The sequence below is a fragment of the Ictidomys tridecemlineatus genome, chromosome 7 (assembly GCF_052094955.1).
Source record: "Ictidomys tridecemlineatus isolate mIctTri1 chromosome 7, mIctTri1.hap1, whole genome shotgun sequence".
Lineage (NCBI taxonomy): Eukaryota > Metazoa > Chordata > Mammalia > Rodentia > Sciuridae > Ictidomys > Ictidomys tridecemlineatus.
The window spans coordinates 23,636,182-23,652,548 of NC_135483.1; positions in this window are offsets into that span (position 1 = coordinate 23,636,182).

Sequence of the window (16,367 nt, forward strand, 5' to 3'; positions counted from 1 at the left end):
GAGGAAACAACTTAATATATACAAGTTAATAGGGATTTTGCAAAAGCAGTAGTCTAAGATATTTAGGTTATGAAGCATGAACAAATTACAAGCTGGAAAACTCTTAGTTTTAAAATGCATACCGACTAAATTCAATTTTATAATCCTCAGTTGACTCTTGTATTCAAAATCAGAAAAAAAAGAATTAGTGGGTAATTTGTGGTATTTACATATGTGATTTATAGTAGATAATTGGAATTTCTTGAGAGGATAATGTATCTTATTTATAAAGAGAATTTCTTTTTTATTAAGACATACAAATTAAAATGTGTAAGAATAAAATGTTAAGATGTCTGTAATTGACATAATACTAAGACATACACACACACACACACATATGCATTTGAATACAAACATACTATGTATGTGCACATCTCTCTCGCTCTCAAGATAGGCAATTGTACAAACATTTTCCAGTGGCTAAAACTAATTATGGATATTTATTATAATTGTTCACTTTTTTCATCATTAAACTTTTTCAATTTAAAAGTTGTTATCATGGGTTGAGACATTAGGCTGCAGTGCAGATCTGATGATGGCTCTGTCAGCATCATAGGAGAAGTTTGTCAGTTAGAGAATACCAGCACTGGGTAGACATGTCACATGATACTGCCCTATCCGGGACTCCTTGATGGGATTGTCCACAGAAGAGCTTGACGTAAACTCAAAGCCAGGGCAGGCCCCCTTTGGCATCCTTCAGCTTGAGGCTGCTAACTATTCATACTTTTTATAACTGATCAGAAGCACATTGAAAAGGATATCTGTTTGAATCCTTTTATCTGTCAAAGTTGAATTATAGTATTTTTGTATCTGTTTACATAACCATTTCTAGTGAATTTTGTTATTATGCATTTAGGTAAGCTCAGTATTCAATGTTTCCTTATTCTGGTATTATTACTATTTATTTATTTCTTGGTCAACTGATATATATTTACATCTATATTTTGGGATGAGTTAGCCAGTCCATGGTATCATTAATTGCCTTTGTGTTGCCTTCACATCTGAAGATGATGTGATGGTTGGAGATTTCTTTGGTCACAGTAAAATTTTCCTCAAAAATTTGTGGCCAGTCTTACTCAAAATTTTAAACAATGCTCCCTATAAGTTATGATCCTATTTTTTATATATCTTCAGCACTGTAACCAGTTGTTGTTTATGTAATAAAAAAAATAGATGGAAATATAGTCCATGCTCACAGATAGAATGACTCAAAATTGTGACGATGTCAGTAGTTTTCAAATTGATCTACACATTCAGTGCAATATTAATTGAAACACCAGCAACTTGTTTTGCAGAAATAGAAAAAAGGATGCTGTAGTGTAAATGGAAAAGAAGCAGGAACAAAACAGCCAACACAATGTTGAAGGAGGAGAATAACACTGGAGGACAGGCACTGCTTCAGTTCAAGACATTCTATGAAGTTACTGTAATCAAAACATTCTGACATTGGCAAAAGAATAGACAAATACATCAGTGAAATATAACAGAGAGCCTAGAAATACACACAAATATAATCAACTTAGCAAAAGAGAACTTTTCAACAAATGGTGCTGCAAATAGCTGGCTAGCCACATGAAAAAACACATGAACCTTGACACTGACCTTATACCTTTCACAAACATCGGCTCAAACTGAACCACAGACGTGAATAGAAAATGCATAACTATAAAACTTGTCCAACAGTAGAAGAACTAGATGATTTTATAGTGATGACATTTTAGATACAATATCTGAGATACAATCTATGGCAAACATATTTATAGCTGGACTTCATTAATAATAAATTCTTCAGGTCCTGTGAATAGCATTCCAGTAATCCCAGCTATTTAGAATTGGGAGTTCAATGCCAACCTGAGAAATCCAGAAAAAGAAAAAAAGTCTTGCATGTTTGAAAATGTCTAACTCTTGTTTAAGAGTAGAATTCTAAAAGGTACACTCATACATTAATGGTGGGACTGCAAATTAGTACAACCATTCTGGAAAGCAGTATGGAGATTACTTAAAAAACTAGGAATGGAATCACCATATGACCCAGTTATTCCGCTCCTTGGTACTTATCCAAAAGAGACCAAAATTAGTACACTATAGTGATACAGCCACATCAATGTTTATAGCAGCACAATTCGCAACAGCTAAATTATGAAACTAGCCCAGACACACAACAGTGGAGATTTACTCAGCCATAAAGAGGAATTAAATTATGCATTTGCTGGCAAATACTTGGAACTGGAGAAAATTATGCTAAGTGGAATAAGCCAGATTCAGAATATCAAGTGTTATATGTTTTCTCTTGTATGAAGAAGCTAGAGCAAAGTAAGGGGGAAAAGTGTCAGAGGAGGAGTGGATCAGATATTATAAAGATATAGGGAGGATCAGTGGACTATAAGAAGGAGATAAAGTGGATGGAGGGACGGGCAAAAGGAAGAAATGTGCAGTTAATTTAACAAAATCACACTGAGGGCATGTATGAATATACCACAGTGGATTCCCATTTTTTTGTTTGTACATGTATATTTATGTGTGTGTATAAAGTCAATCAGAAATTAATAAAGGAGTGAAAAGAAGATCAACAGATAGAGGAAGTAGAATAGGAGGAGGGAGGAAAGGTTAGATTTCGGGGACACCAAAGACTGAAAATGAGTAAATCAAATCCCAAGCATGTATGATTTTGTCAAAATAATTGTAACTGTTATGTATAACTATAATGCTATAATAAAAAATATTGCCAAAAAAGAGAGGAATTCAAGGTAAGAAGTCATTTAAAGTTAAAGTGTTCTACTCCAGAAAGATATTGTTAAGAGAATGATGAGAACCACAGACTAGAAGAAAATATTTTCAAATGGCATATAAAATAAAGGACTATATCCAAAATGTACAAAGAACTCTTAAAACCCAACAATAAGAAAACTCTAAAAATTGTTATTCAATATTGGACTTAAAACCTTAGCAGATATCTCACCAATGAAGGTAAAAAGATGGCAAATAAGCTTAGGAAAGGTGCTCCATTTTTTTATGTCATCAGAGACATGCAAATTAAAACAGAACTGGCCAAAATGCCATCACTGCCAGCACCAAAGTCTGGTAAGGATGTGAGGCAATAGGAAGGCTCATTCACTGATGGTGAAAATGAAAAATGCTACAACAATTTTTAAGGATAGCCTTTTTTTTTTTAAAGAACTAAACTTAACTTGACCATGCCTTTCTGCAATCATGCTCCTTAATACTTAGGCACATCAGTTGAAAATGTGTGTTTACACAAAAACCCGCACACAGATGTTTTAGCAGTTTTATTCATAATTGCTAAACTTGGAAGCAACCAAGATGCCTTTAAGTATGTGAGTGAACAGCTAAATGGAGTTACAGCCAGAAAATGAATTATTATTCAGGTCCATAAAACATAATATATTGAGCCATGAGACATCATGGAAGAGACGCAAGTGCATGTTACTAAGTTTGAGAAACCAGTCTGAATAGGCTATATATTGTATGATTACAAGTATATGATATTATGGAAAAGGCAAAACTATGAAGATGATGAAGAGATCTATTGTTGCTAGGTATTAAGGAGGAAGGAAGTAAAATTAGGTTCATCACAGAATTTTTAGGTTAGTAAACTTATTTTATATGAAACTGTTATAGTATATACATGTAACTGTGTGCCATTAAAACCCATGGAATATACAAAACCAAGAGTGAACTGTAATGTATATTTTGGACTTAGGTAATAATAATTTGTAATATATTGTGATTTCATCAGTTGCAACAAATATACCACTCTGGTACACAATGTTTATAGTGGGGAGGCCATAGGTGTAGGGGTATAGGGGTATAGGGAGATTTCGACATTTTCTACTGTGAACCTGAAACCATTCTGATAAATAAAATAAATAAATAAATCTGTCTAAGAGGAAAAATTAATTGTTACCTAAACTGTTTATTTTTCATAACATAGTTGGTATCTAAAAATATCTTAAATTTTTAAACTAATTTGGAGGTAAATAATCTCATTTCATTTTATGTTTTATTTTATTATTGTTAAGTTTAGCTAATTGGCTTGTCATTTGTAATTTTTAATTTTTAAATGATTTTAAAGTTGGGAGTTCATAACCCACTTGAATCAAACTGTGAAATATGATGTATTAAGAACTATGTAATGTTTTGAACGACCAACAATAAAAAAATAAAATAAATAAAATAAAATAAAAATTAAAAAAAAATGATTTTAAAAAATATTTTTTAGTTGTTGATGGACCTTTACTTTATTTATTTGTATGTATGTGGTGCTGAGAATTGAACCCAGTGCCTCACACATGCTAGGCAAGCCCTCTTCCACTGAGTTACAACCCCAGACCCTGTAATTCTTAATTTTTAATTGCTGATTTCTTTTGTCCCTTTTTCTAATGACATATGAAGAATACTTATATAGTAAGATAGATTTCTTGTATGCAACATTTGTCTTTACTTTTTAACTGTACTTACAGTATCTTTTGCCCCCAAAAGCTTTAATATATAGTCAAGTCTGTTTTTTTGTTGCACATCAAGATTATACTTCGAACTTTTGTGGTTTGAATCTCTTTGGCATTTTGGGTTTATTTCTATTGTGTGATATCGATATTTCATGTTATATGATTTTTGATTTTGCAAAAGGAAATGCAATTTATTGAATAAAATTTCCAATTAATTTAGAATGCCTTGCCAAATTATATATAAAATTACCTTTCCTAGATTCTAAGAGAGTGAGAGAGAGAGAGAGAGAGAGAGAGAGAGAGAGAGAGAGAGAGAAATGTTGAATACTTCTCAGACCTAAAGTTCCCACTATATGGTGCTTTGTAGCTATTTTGTATTGTAGAGTATTCTGCTAGGATACTTTTAAAGTAATTTGACATTGATAGTTCTAATAGGTAAAAGATATGCATTTATTTATTTATTAAATAGACAAAAATGTATGTATTTGTGATGTTCCATGTGATGATTAGACATATGCATACATTGTTCAATGGCAACATCAAGCTAAATTACGTATGCATTATCTCACATATTTCATCTACAAGTCTGTAATAATTTAAACACCAATACTGTCATCCTTATAATGATGAGCACAAATATGTATTAGCCACTTTCAATATACAAAAAAAACTTGACTAACCCATTTATAAATATGATATCATTTGATCTCACTACAACCTGAAGTGTACACATGAAAAGAGTGATGTTTTGAGGAATTAAATAACTTGACAAAGTCACACCTGTAATACAGGTGAGTCAGGACTCATCACAATCTTTCTAGTTCATAATCCTAAATCTTAGCTATCATATAGTAGGAAGTGCTTTTTATCTGCTAATTCAGGCACTTTTTAAACCACTGGTTTTATTTTCACTCTGTGGTTGAACATGCTGTTCGGTTTATTTGTTCAGCAGTGTCCATCATTTGCATATTTTTTTAATCTTTTCTCTTTCTTTGACTTCCTTCTGTTTCCTTTAACATTCTGGAATATTATTCCCATTTTTATCTGTGTGTTTCTTGATGTCATGAATTTGTTTTTCAGGCTGGACTTTTTCCTAAATGAAATTTTAACTACTTACATGATATTACTTAATAACATTACGTGGGTTTACATGATCATTAATATTTAAACATTATATTAAAACTGATTTTCAAAGAACATGTGAGATGATAGAATACAACTATAGCATAGATTAATACAATAGGAAATGCTATTCATAGGTGATTTACATGCATTTAAGGAGTATATAACTAAACTAATATATCCAGACAGGGCAAAAGATATAACTTAATAGTAGAGAGATCTTTTTTTTATTTTATTTTCTTATTTTTTATAGAGAAAGAAGAGAGAGAGAGAAGAGAGAAGAGAGAGAGAGAGAGAGAGAGAGAGAGAGAGAGAGAGAGAGAGAAGTTTTTAATATTTATCTTTCAGTTTTCGGTGGACACAATATCTTTATTTTTTTTTTTAATGTGATGCTGAGGATTGAACCCAGTGCCCTGCACATGCCAGGCACGCGCGTTACCACTTGAGCCACATTCCCAGCCTGAGAAATATTTTTAAAATTATGTGACTAAATAAAAATTACGTAGCTGTTATCTTGAAAATAATCAGAGAACCAAAGTGAAAAGGGCACTGCATTTGGACCAGATTATCTTGAATCCAAGTATTGATGGAGTGAACTGACTTGGTTATCTCAGTTTTCCTCTGTGAGTTTTTTCTTATCTCTAAAATGGGATAAATGTCTTCCCCATAACAACATTCTGAAATAATATACTGCTTAAAATAAAATTTTAGCTGTGAATTGTATACCATGATGTAACTATCATCATTTTTATATAAATTATCATCTTTGTTTTTTTAGCATTTAAAGCTATAATTCTTTTCTTAACTATTTCAACTTGTCACTATTGCAGGAGACCAGGAATGGGTATTACATTCTAATATAAAGCTGTAAACCAGTATTTTTCCTTTGAAATGTATACATCCCAGTAATATATACCTCTCTCAAAGCTTTTAGGAGAATTAACAAATTCCATTCCATATTTGCAAATGCTCAAGGGCATGTTTCTGAATAGATGCTCTTCTGCCTTAAAGATAAGGAATTTGAATGTAGTGGCTGGGATTTAATCCAATGAGTTCTGCCATTTCAGCAGCATGGGGTATAGACTGAGCTTGACTTGGTGGCAGTTAGCAGTAGCAATTCATGAATGTAGACAGATTTATGCAGGGTGACCTTCATGAGTCAATGTGCTTGGGAGCTTTGTGATTTCCACAGGGGTTACTAACGGGACATTCCATTGACAACCACAATGAGTGTTCTACCTCCCTGGCATTTTTAGAGCACATCTTTATGCATCAGAAAACCTCAGATTTGCACAGGGCTGCTTTCTAAAGAGACACATTACTCCATGCATTTTGCAGAGAATAAAGTGCATTTGCATACTTGTCTATTAGCCATCATTTCAGGGTCTTTTCCCAAAATTTTTAATACTTTCATAATGTATATCCAAACCTATGTCTGTGATTTAATCATTAAAAATGATTAAATCTATATTAGGCTCAAAGGTAGGGTCTCATGTATGATACCTGTTGGTAGGGGTTTTTAGAACAAAATCTAATCTCAGGATCAAAGAATATAGAGTGCTGCAGATAGTACAAAGCATGTCCAAATAGCTTCATTTCCTTCTAAAAGTGTTGCTCTTGAAGTAGATCATTAAAGTGAAACAGGCATGCTACATCTAGACTTCAAAAAGACATGTATTAAACCTAGTGTTAACTCCATTTTGAAAAAGTTGGAATAATTCCAATGTCCTAAAAGCAAGCTGATAATTAAATCGATTTCAATTGCAAAGCTTGTGTCCAAAGATGAACACCAGGATCTACCTTGTCCTTTTCTTACTTCTGATTTATTGGATGATATATTTATAGTATATTACAGGAGAAGAAAGCACTTCCAATTACAATCATGGTACAAAAAATTCTGTATGCTAAAATAGTGAACTAAATCTAACATCTTGATTTTTTAAATATTATTATTATTTTTTTAGTTGTAGTTGGACAGAATACCTTTATTTTAATGTGGTGCTGAGGATTGAACTCAGGGCCTCGCACATGCTAGGCAAGTGCTCTACCACTGAGCCACAACCCCAGTCCCCTAACGTCATATTTAACAGGGAGAGATATTTTTGATTGCTAGTGAAATGATGAATATTGAACTTGGGTAAGAGAATAACTTAAAAGTAGATGAAACCTCATTAAAAAATAGTCAATGATCTGTCAGTAGAGGAAGAGTTATAAGAGATATGAAGGAATGAACTGTGTGTAGGGACATACAAACAAAGCTTCCATTAGAGCAAGCTGCTTCGTGAAGTGGGGCATGCCTTCACTGTGGAAGCCCTAGAAGATGCTGGAGAGCATTTATTTGGATTTGCAATATGCAAAAAATGGAAACGAATGGACCTTATGCCTTAACTCTGAAATTCTACATTTTGAATATTTTGAATATTTCAAAGTGTGTTTAATTTTAAAATTAATATTATATCACTGTGTTGTACAGTGTTATTAATTCTTCTCTCCAATGCATTGAAAATGGTATCTTGAGACATCTCATTTGAGATTTCCCTGTTTTAAAAATTAAGAACACAATTTATTGATGATCAAACAATCCAACCCTCAATTGGATATTTAAAAAACTAGATACTTATCAGAGGAAAGAGGTTACTTTCAATGTATTTCTTTGATGATTTAATTGCTGACATAATTTTATTGATGTTTCAGTGTTATATGCTACCATAGCCACCAAGTTTTATCCTTTATAATACTACACCATGGAATTCTTGATAAATATCTGTTTTCCTGCCCACGTGTAAGTGGCAGAGGGCAGGTCATATATCCACACACATACATTTAAAACTATCCCTGGTATTTAGCACATTCTTTCTTTCTTTCTTTCTTTTTTTTTTTTTGCTAAAATAATCAGTGTAAAAAATCCCATATTTTTTTGCGTCTGAATTTTATGTCCCCATCTTTCCTCATATTAGCATTTGTGAAGAATGCTACTCCTTTTTGTTGAATTGTATAAATGCTATGTTTGCCTGTAGCATTTAAAATACAGAATTCTTTGAAGTTGTGTCCTTAAATCATTAAAGTCTATGTAATCCCTTAAATTATTTTTAATCACATGGAATGTGTTTGCCTCATTGATCTTTCATATTCATGAATTCTTTTAAACAATTTTTACAATCTTTAAAAATGTGTTTATTTTCCTTTGATCTAAACTCATTACATTTGGCATAATGTTCAGATTGCTCTTTACTTATGATAGAATACACTATTGCAAGATTTTCACATGAATCACTTTCCTCATCTCTGTATGAATCCATACTTGTCTAAATTTAATTTGCCTTCTGATACTCCTATATTTTATGACTTTAGAAAAGTGAATTAATATTTTTACCATTTAAAAATTACTAATATATTTTACTCAATATTTTAATGATTTCCACAGAAAGTATATATATGGTAAAATATCTTTCTTAAACCTTATAACAATTAAAGATATTATATTTTCTTTTAAAATTAATTTTCATTTTACTAATTTATGAGGTACAGGTGATAATCTAATACATATATAAAATATATTCCATTGAAATCAGGATGGTTAATATTTCTGTCTCCTTATCATTTCTGCATTAGGAAACTTCAACTTTCTTTTTTCTAGTTATTTAAAAATATATAGTACGTTATTGTTGTCTACAGTTCTGCAGTAGAACACAAAAACTTATGACTTCTGTCCAGATGCACTTTGGTGTCTATTTTCTGAACTCCTTTCGCATCTTTTAGTAATCACTATTCTATATTCAGATTTACATTTTTGGGGGCATCCACATATGAAAGAAAAATGCAGTCTGTTTCTGTGTCTGATTTCTTTTGCTTAACATAATATTCTATCCATTTTGCTGCAAATGATAGGACATCATTTATACAGTTGAATAATATTCCATTGTGTAAATATACCATATTTTCTTTATTCATTCATTTGTTGAGGGGTATCTAGGTTGATTCCAATTCTTAACTATAGTGCAGCAATAAATACAGACATGCAGGTAACTCTTCGATATGCTTATATCATTTATTTTGGATATATAATCAGATGTGGGGTAGCTAGATCATTTGGTAGTTCTATTTTTGTTTCTTGAGGAATCTCCACACTGTTTTCCGTAGTAGCTGTACTAATTTACATTCCCAAGTACAGTGTGTCAGAGTTCCCTTTATTCCACATCCTCATCAGCATTTGTTTCTTTTTGTCTTTTTGATAATAAACATTATAATTGGGGTGAGATGTTATGTTATTGCATTTTCCTAAAGCCTATGATCTTGATCACTTTCTCATAAAATTTTGTTAACTTGAATTTCTCTTGAAAAGTATCTATTCAGATCATCTGCCCCTTTTAAGGGTATTACTTGTTCTTTGGTTGAGTACTTGAATTCCTTATATATACTGGATGTTTATCATTTATCAAATGAATAGTTTATAATTTTTTTTTCTCAATCTGTGTGTGCTTTCTTCTCCATGTTGATTTTTTTCCTGTGGCTGTGCAGAACCTCCTTAGTATAATATAATCCAATTTACTTATTCTTGCTTAAATTGTCTGTTCTTTTGTAGAGTTTTCCCAAATATTGTTTTCTATAACAATGTCTGGAAATATTTTCTTCCATTAGTTGCATAGTTTTAAGACTTACTTTAATTATTTGATCCATTTTGAGAACATTTTGAAAGATAAGACTCAACTTTCAGTCTTCTGCACGGGAATATACAGTTTTCCCAGCACCATTTATTGAAAACTATTCTTTTTCCAATGTATATTGGTGATTTTTATCAAAACTGTAAGTTTATAGGTTGTTTCTGGGAACTCTTTCATTGGGGTGTGTGTGTATTTTTTATGCCAATACAATGCTGTTTGGGCTACTATAAGCTTTGTAGTATATTTTGAAGTCAGATAGTATAATACTTAACAGCTTTGTTCTTATATTTTTTCTCAAAGATTTATTTTACTAGTTGAGATATTTTAGGCATCCTTATGAATTTTAGATTTTTTTTTCTAGTTGTGAAGAATGTCATTGGTATTTTCATGGAGACTGAATTGAATCTCTAAACCACTTTTTGTATGGACATATTAAAAATAATAATTTTTCCAATCCATGAGGATGAGAGATCTTTCCATTTATTTTATCCTCTTCAATTTCTTTTTTCAGTGTTTTGTAGTTGTCATTATAATCTTTCACCTCTTTGGTTATATTTATTCTAGGTATTTGATTAACTTTTGTAGCCATTGTAACCAACATTGCATTCATGATTTCTTTCTTTTTTTTTTTAGTAACATCATTTTGTTTATTCTAATATGTTACTTTTCCTTCACATACTTCTTTTAGGTGTCTAGACTGTAAGTGTATAGTCCATATATGGTACTTGTACATAAATATAAATTATCATTATTCTCCTACTACATAGACAAAATTGAAGTGATTTTTCCAAGATCACTAAATTAGTATAGAGTAAGTAACTTTTTAAAAAAAAAATTAAATTTGTTCTAGTTAGTTATACATGACAGTAGAATACATTTATGCATTTTGATATAGCATACATATGTGGAGTATAATTTCTCAGAAAGCACAAGAAGTAAAATCAAGAATCAATAAATGGGATGGATTCAGACTAAAAGGATTCTTCTTAGCAAATGAAATAATCAATAATGTGAAGAGAAAGCCCTATAGTTTGGGAGAAAATCTTTGTGACATGCACCTCAGATAAATCTCCAGGATTTATAAATCTCCAGGATATACAAAGAACTAAAAGAATCTAACACAAAAAAACAAATAATCCAATCAATAAATTGGTGAAGGAACTGAACAGACACTTCACAGAAGAAGTAACAGTTGGTCAACAAATATATGACAAAATGTTCGACACCTCTAGATTACAGAAATGCAAATCAAAACTAATATTTCATCTTACTCCAGTAAGAATGGCAATTATCCAGAATACAAGCAACAATAAATGTTGGTGAGGATGTGTGGGAAAAAGGTACACTCAAACATTGCTGGTGGGAATGCAAATGTATATATATATGTGTATATATATATATATATATATATATGTATGATATATACATATGTGTGTGTGATTATATATACATACACCCACATATATTTATATCATGGAATATTACTCAGCCTTAAAGAACAATGAAATTATGGCATTTGCCGGTAAGTGGATGGAGTTGGAGAATATCACACTAAGTAAAATAAGCCAATCTCCCCCAAATCAAAGACTGAATGTTTTCTCTGATATGTGGATGTTAATTAACAATATGGGAGGGGTTGCTGGGGGAAGAATAGGTAGAGGGGAATGAAAGGAGGGGTGGGGTATGGGTGTAAAGATAGGAAGGAGAGTAGAATGAAACGGACATTATTATCTTATGTACATATATGACTGCATGACCAATGTGATTCTACAACATGTATAATTCTGATTTATCTTTTGGCAATTCCCTTATTGATGTATGAAAATGCCACTGAACTTTGTATGTTAATTTCTTATCATACTGAACTCATTTATGAGTTCTAATGGTCTTTTAGAGAATTCTTATGTACCATCTGTGAACAGGAACAGCTGACCTGGGGGAAGGCAGTTAGAGAATAGAGCATTTGCTACCAGTCACAGTGGTGGTACAGGTCCACAGATGACTGAGCATGCGGGCAGGTGGTAGTGTGGAACTAGAGTATCCACTTTCAGTCCTCCAGGGTTAGTGCTGGCCCAGTAGCAGATGGTCACGTCTTGGGTCCCAGAGCAGAAGTACCTTGATCTCTCAGGTCTTTAAAGTGGGACCCAAACCCTTGAGCAAAGCCATCTGTCCTTTGTAGTTCAGAACACTGAGTGGGTTTGGGCCTGGGTTATGGTCACTCTCCTGAGTCCAGTTGTGTCCCTGAGGCTGAAACCCACCTTGCTAGCATGATGGAGTGTTCATGGAGACCCAGTGATGGAGATATATCGTGCTTTCCAACTCCCCGGGGCAATAAGAATTTGGACAGTGATTTCTTCTTAAAATGGCCCTGAGCTACAGTAGCATGGAGTCTGGGGACTGGGGCATGGAGAGAATAGGAGCTCCTTCTCTGGTACAAAGCTACTGTGCAGATTCCAAGTAGCTTCCATAACTGGGCTACAAGTCTATGGTGACCGTGAGACTCTCTTTTAGCTAGGATTGCCAGTGTCTATGCTGATGGAGACTGCTGGTGCTTGCAAACTCATTGTTTCCAGTATAGGATGGGCGGATCTGCTAAAATAGCTGGGGAGCTGGCGTCACAGTTACCTGACCTCTTAGGTCTCCAAGTCTTACAGAGTTCCCATCTCTCTTTGGCTGAGTTCCAGTATTCTTCCCCAGTCAGATTAAATACAGCTATCCATCTTTAGTTCTTGTTTGTGGAGGAGGAGGAGGTGAGTGGTGGGCATATCTGTTTGAACATCTTAGAAGATCCTCTTTTTTTCTTACACAATTAATTTGAGATAGCCTTGTGCGGCGACACATGACTAAATCAGTAAGGGTCACTCCAGGTGAATTTGTGTTGGCATGAAAAAATTACCCAGACTCAGAAAGTACCTTTTTCTTGGGCAGTTCAGTGATGGCTCCTGGGCCCCAGCTCCCACAAGGGAAGCAAGAGAGGCAGACAAAATGGAGGAGCACTTCTGAAACCATCTTATTTATTGAGAGGAGCTGGGTTTTTTGTTTTTTTTTTTTTAATTTTCCTGTCTTACATTCTTTTTTTTTATTGGTTGTTCAAAACATTACAAAGCTCTTGACATATCATATTTCATACATTAGATTCAAGTGGGTTATGAACTCCCATTTTTACCCCAAATACAGATTGCAGAATCACATGGGTTACACATCCACATTTTTACATAGTGCCCTATTATTAGTAACTGTTGAGAGGAGCTGTTTGATAGAACATTCCATCCAAAAGAAGTAAGGGGTCCGGTTTCAGGGGGTGGAGTCTAGCTTTGTGATGTCTTGCAGTCAGCAGATTGACATCTTGGAAGGCCACACCCATCTCTGGTACTGTATGGGATCAAAGGCAGAAAGAGAGGAAAGTGCCCCCATGTGTTGCACAACCCAAAGAGCACGCGACACCAGGCCAGTCCTCCCATATGCTCAAATCTCACAGCGCACAGACACATAACCATGGCTGGCAGACAACAGCCTTGGAGTAGCAGACATCTAAGATGGCTCTCCAAATGATGTATTTTGCAGATATGATTAGGTCATAAATCAGTTAACTTTATGATAGAGTGATTATTTGCTGGGCTTTCCATAATCACACATCTTCAAAAAGAGTTCTTCACAGGCTGGTAGCAGAAGAGATAGACAGTGACGTGGTATAGGTGAAGCAATCAATGAAGAAAACAATCATTCATATTATGAGTTTCCTATTGTGGCTGCCTAGAAAAAAAAATGGAGAGCAGCATTTGGGAGCTAATTGCTGATGTTAGCCATTTGCTAGAAGAATATCAGGGGCTATGGTCCTTGGCTCTCATTCTGAACCAAGATGAGAACCACAACTGTAAGAAACAACTTGTTTTCAACCTATTGAGATACCAAACAAAGAATACAGGCACATTGTGCCCCAATTTATGACCTATGGGATTTCTGAGGTAAAAAATTTATGCTGATTTAAACCACTCCATTTGTGGTTTTTTTGCCACACAACAATTTTAAAAATGTATGTAAAATGAGCACATATGTCATTTGAAGTTTACCAAACTTGAAAGTCAAAGAAAAGCCTTCCAAATGTTCTCCTAAAGGAAATGTCAAGGGATGTTCAAGATTCAGGTTCAGTAGAGATCATCCAACATAATCCAGTTTAAGAAGGTGTCAGTCAAACAGATTAAATGCTTTTCTTACTCATTTAGAAAATGCTTTGCCTAAATCATTGGTAGGCATAATCAGGACTGGAAGCGAGGTCCCATGAGGCAAATCATGCCCTTTTCACAGTAAACAGACAATCTATTTAGCATGATAGGAAAATTAAAACAGAGATTCTAGTGGGAATTTTGAATATATTAGTTTTAAAAATTAATATTTCTAAAGTCTTGTAGAGTTTCAGGTCATCCTTCCTTCCTTGCATCCAACATTTTTTTCTACATCCTTACTTTTAATTACCCAGGAACCAATTGAGCTTCAAATATTACACTTGATGTTAATATCTCTATTTGACCTTTCAATTCAACATAGGCCTCTTACTTTGTTGTTGCCATTCTATTTATTTGGCATTTTAAAGACTCTAGATCAGTATTCTTGTATCTTGCATTCAGGGTATAATTATATATCCAGAGATCCTTTAAGTTTTTCCACTGTTATCTGAACTCCCATATACATCTAAGGCAGTATGGTCTGCAGGTTTTTATCAGTTTCAGATAAGTATTTGGCAAGAGCACTTTATATAGATCTTATAAATCATAGAGCATCACAATGGGGACAACCCCCTACTGAAGACGCTAAGTTAGATCTCTTGATTAAAGTGGTAGTTGCCACTCTCCCCAATTGCAAAAGTCCTCCCTTGTTTGCTAATAGAGAGTAATCTGTGGTTGATGCTCCGGTCTCATGTGACTTATATTTCTCAACATTATTTCTCTCAAAATTTCTGGCATCCGTTGATTAGGTGTTTGAATTAATTATTATATTTAGGGTTTGCATTTGCTCTCTATTGCTGCCACAATAAATCACCACCTATTTATTGGCTTGAGACAACATCGGTTTTTTTTAATTTCATAGATCTGAATATTAGAAGTCTGATGCAGGTCTAACTGGACCAAAACCCGTTAGTTAGCAGAGGTGCATTCCCTTCTGCAGCACTAGGAAAGAAGAAGTAGCCACATCAGGTTCAGTCCCTTTCACAGTGTCTATCTGACCCTCCTCATAGTCAAGTCTCCCTCAGATAATGTAACATTTCTGTTTTTTAAGGACCAATATTATTAACGTTTCTGTAACGTTTCTGGTAACGTTTCTGTTTTTTAAGGACCAATATTATTAAGTAATCCAGTAAAATTTCTCCATCTCAGGGTCACATCCTCATTCGTGTTTACAATGTCCAGTTTGTCACATAAGGTAACATTTTCATGGGCTCCAAAGTTTGGAACATAGACCTCCTTAGGAAGCTTCCCTCCCCCGGCTCTTCTATAGAGATTGGATAATGTTGGCTTTAAAACAAAATTCTGACATTAACCTTCAATATGTAATCTGGCATTTTCTACAAAGAAATACCACTCTCTCATTTTCTCTCTATGAATTAAAAGGTTGTTTATAATTAAATATATTGCAATCAAATCTTTAATTTTCCTTTTTAATGTTTAGATTGTCTCATTTGGTACAATTTGCTTAGGGATCTTAGATAATGTTACAGAATTACTGCAGTTTTCTTGGATGTGATAATAGCACTGTGTTTATATGGTGACATGCTGAATTATTTCAGGTAATTCTATGATACTGCAATTCCCTGAGAATAAGCAAATCATGGTAGAATATTATACTGTTTATTCTAAATGGAAGAGAGAGGGATCTTTATTTATTCTGTCAAAGTCTATTTATGCTTGAATTTTTTCTAACAGATGAGGAAATTATTATATCAAAGATACTTTGTTCTAATGTTAAAAATCTCACCATGATATACAGGAATGTTGTTCATTTTTTTTAATATATATTTTACTTCCAGTTAACTTAGATATTGAAGACATTTTAAGAAAATAAGTTAAAGCCTTTTGTCTGGCTT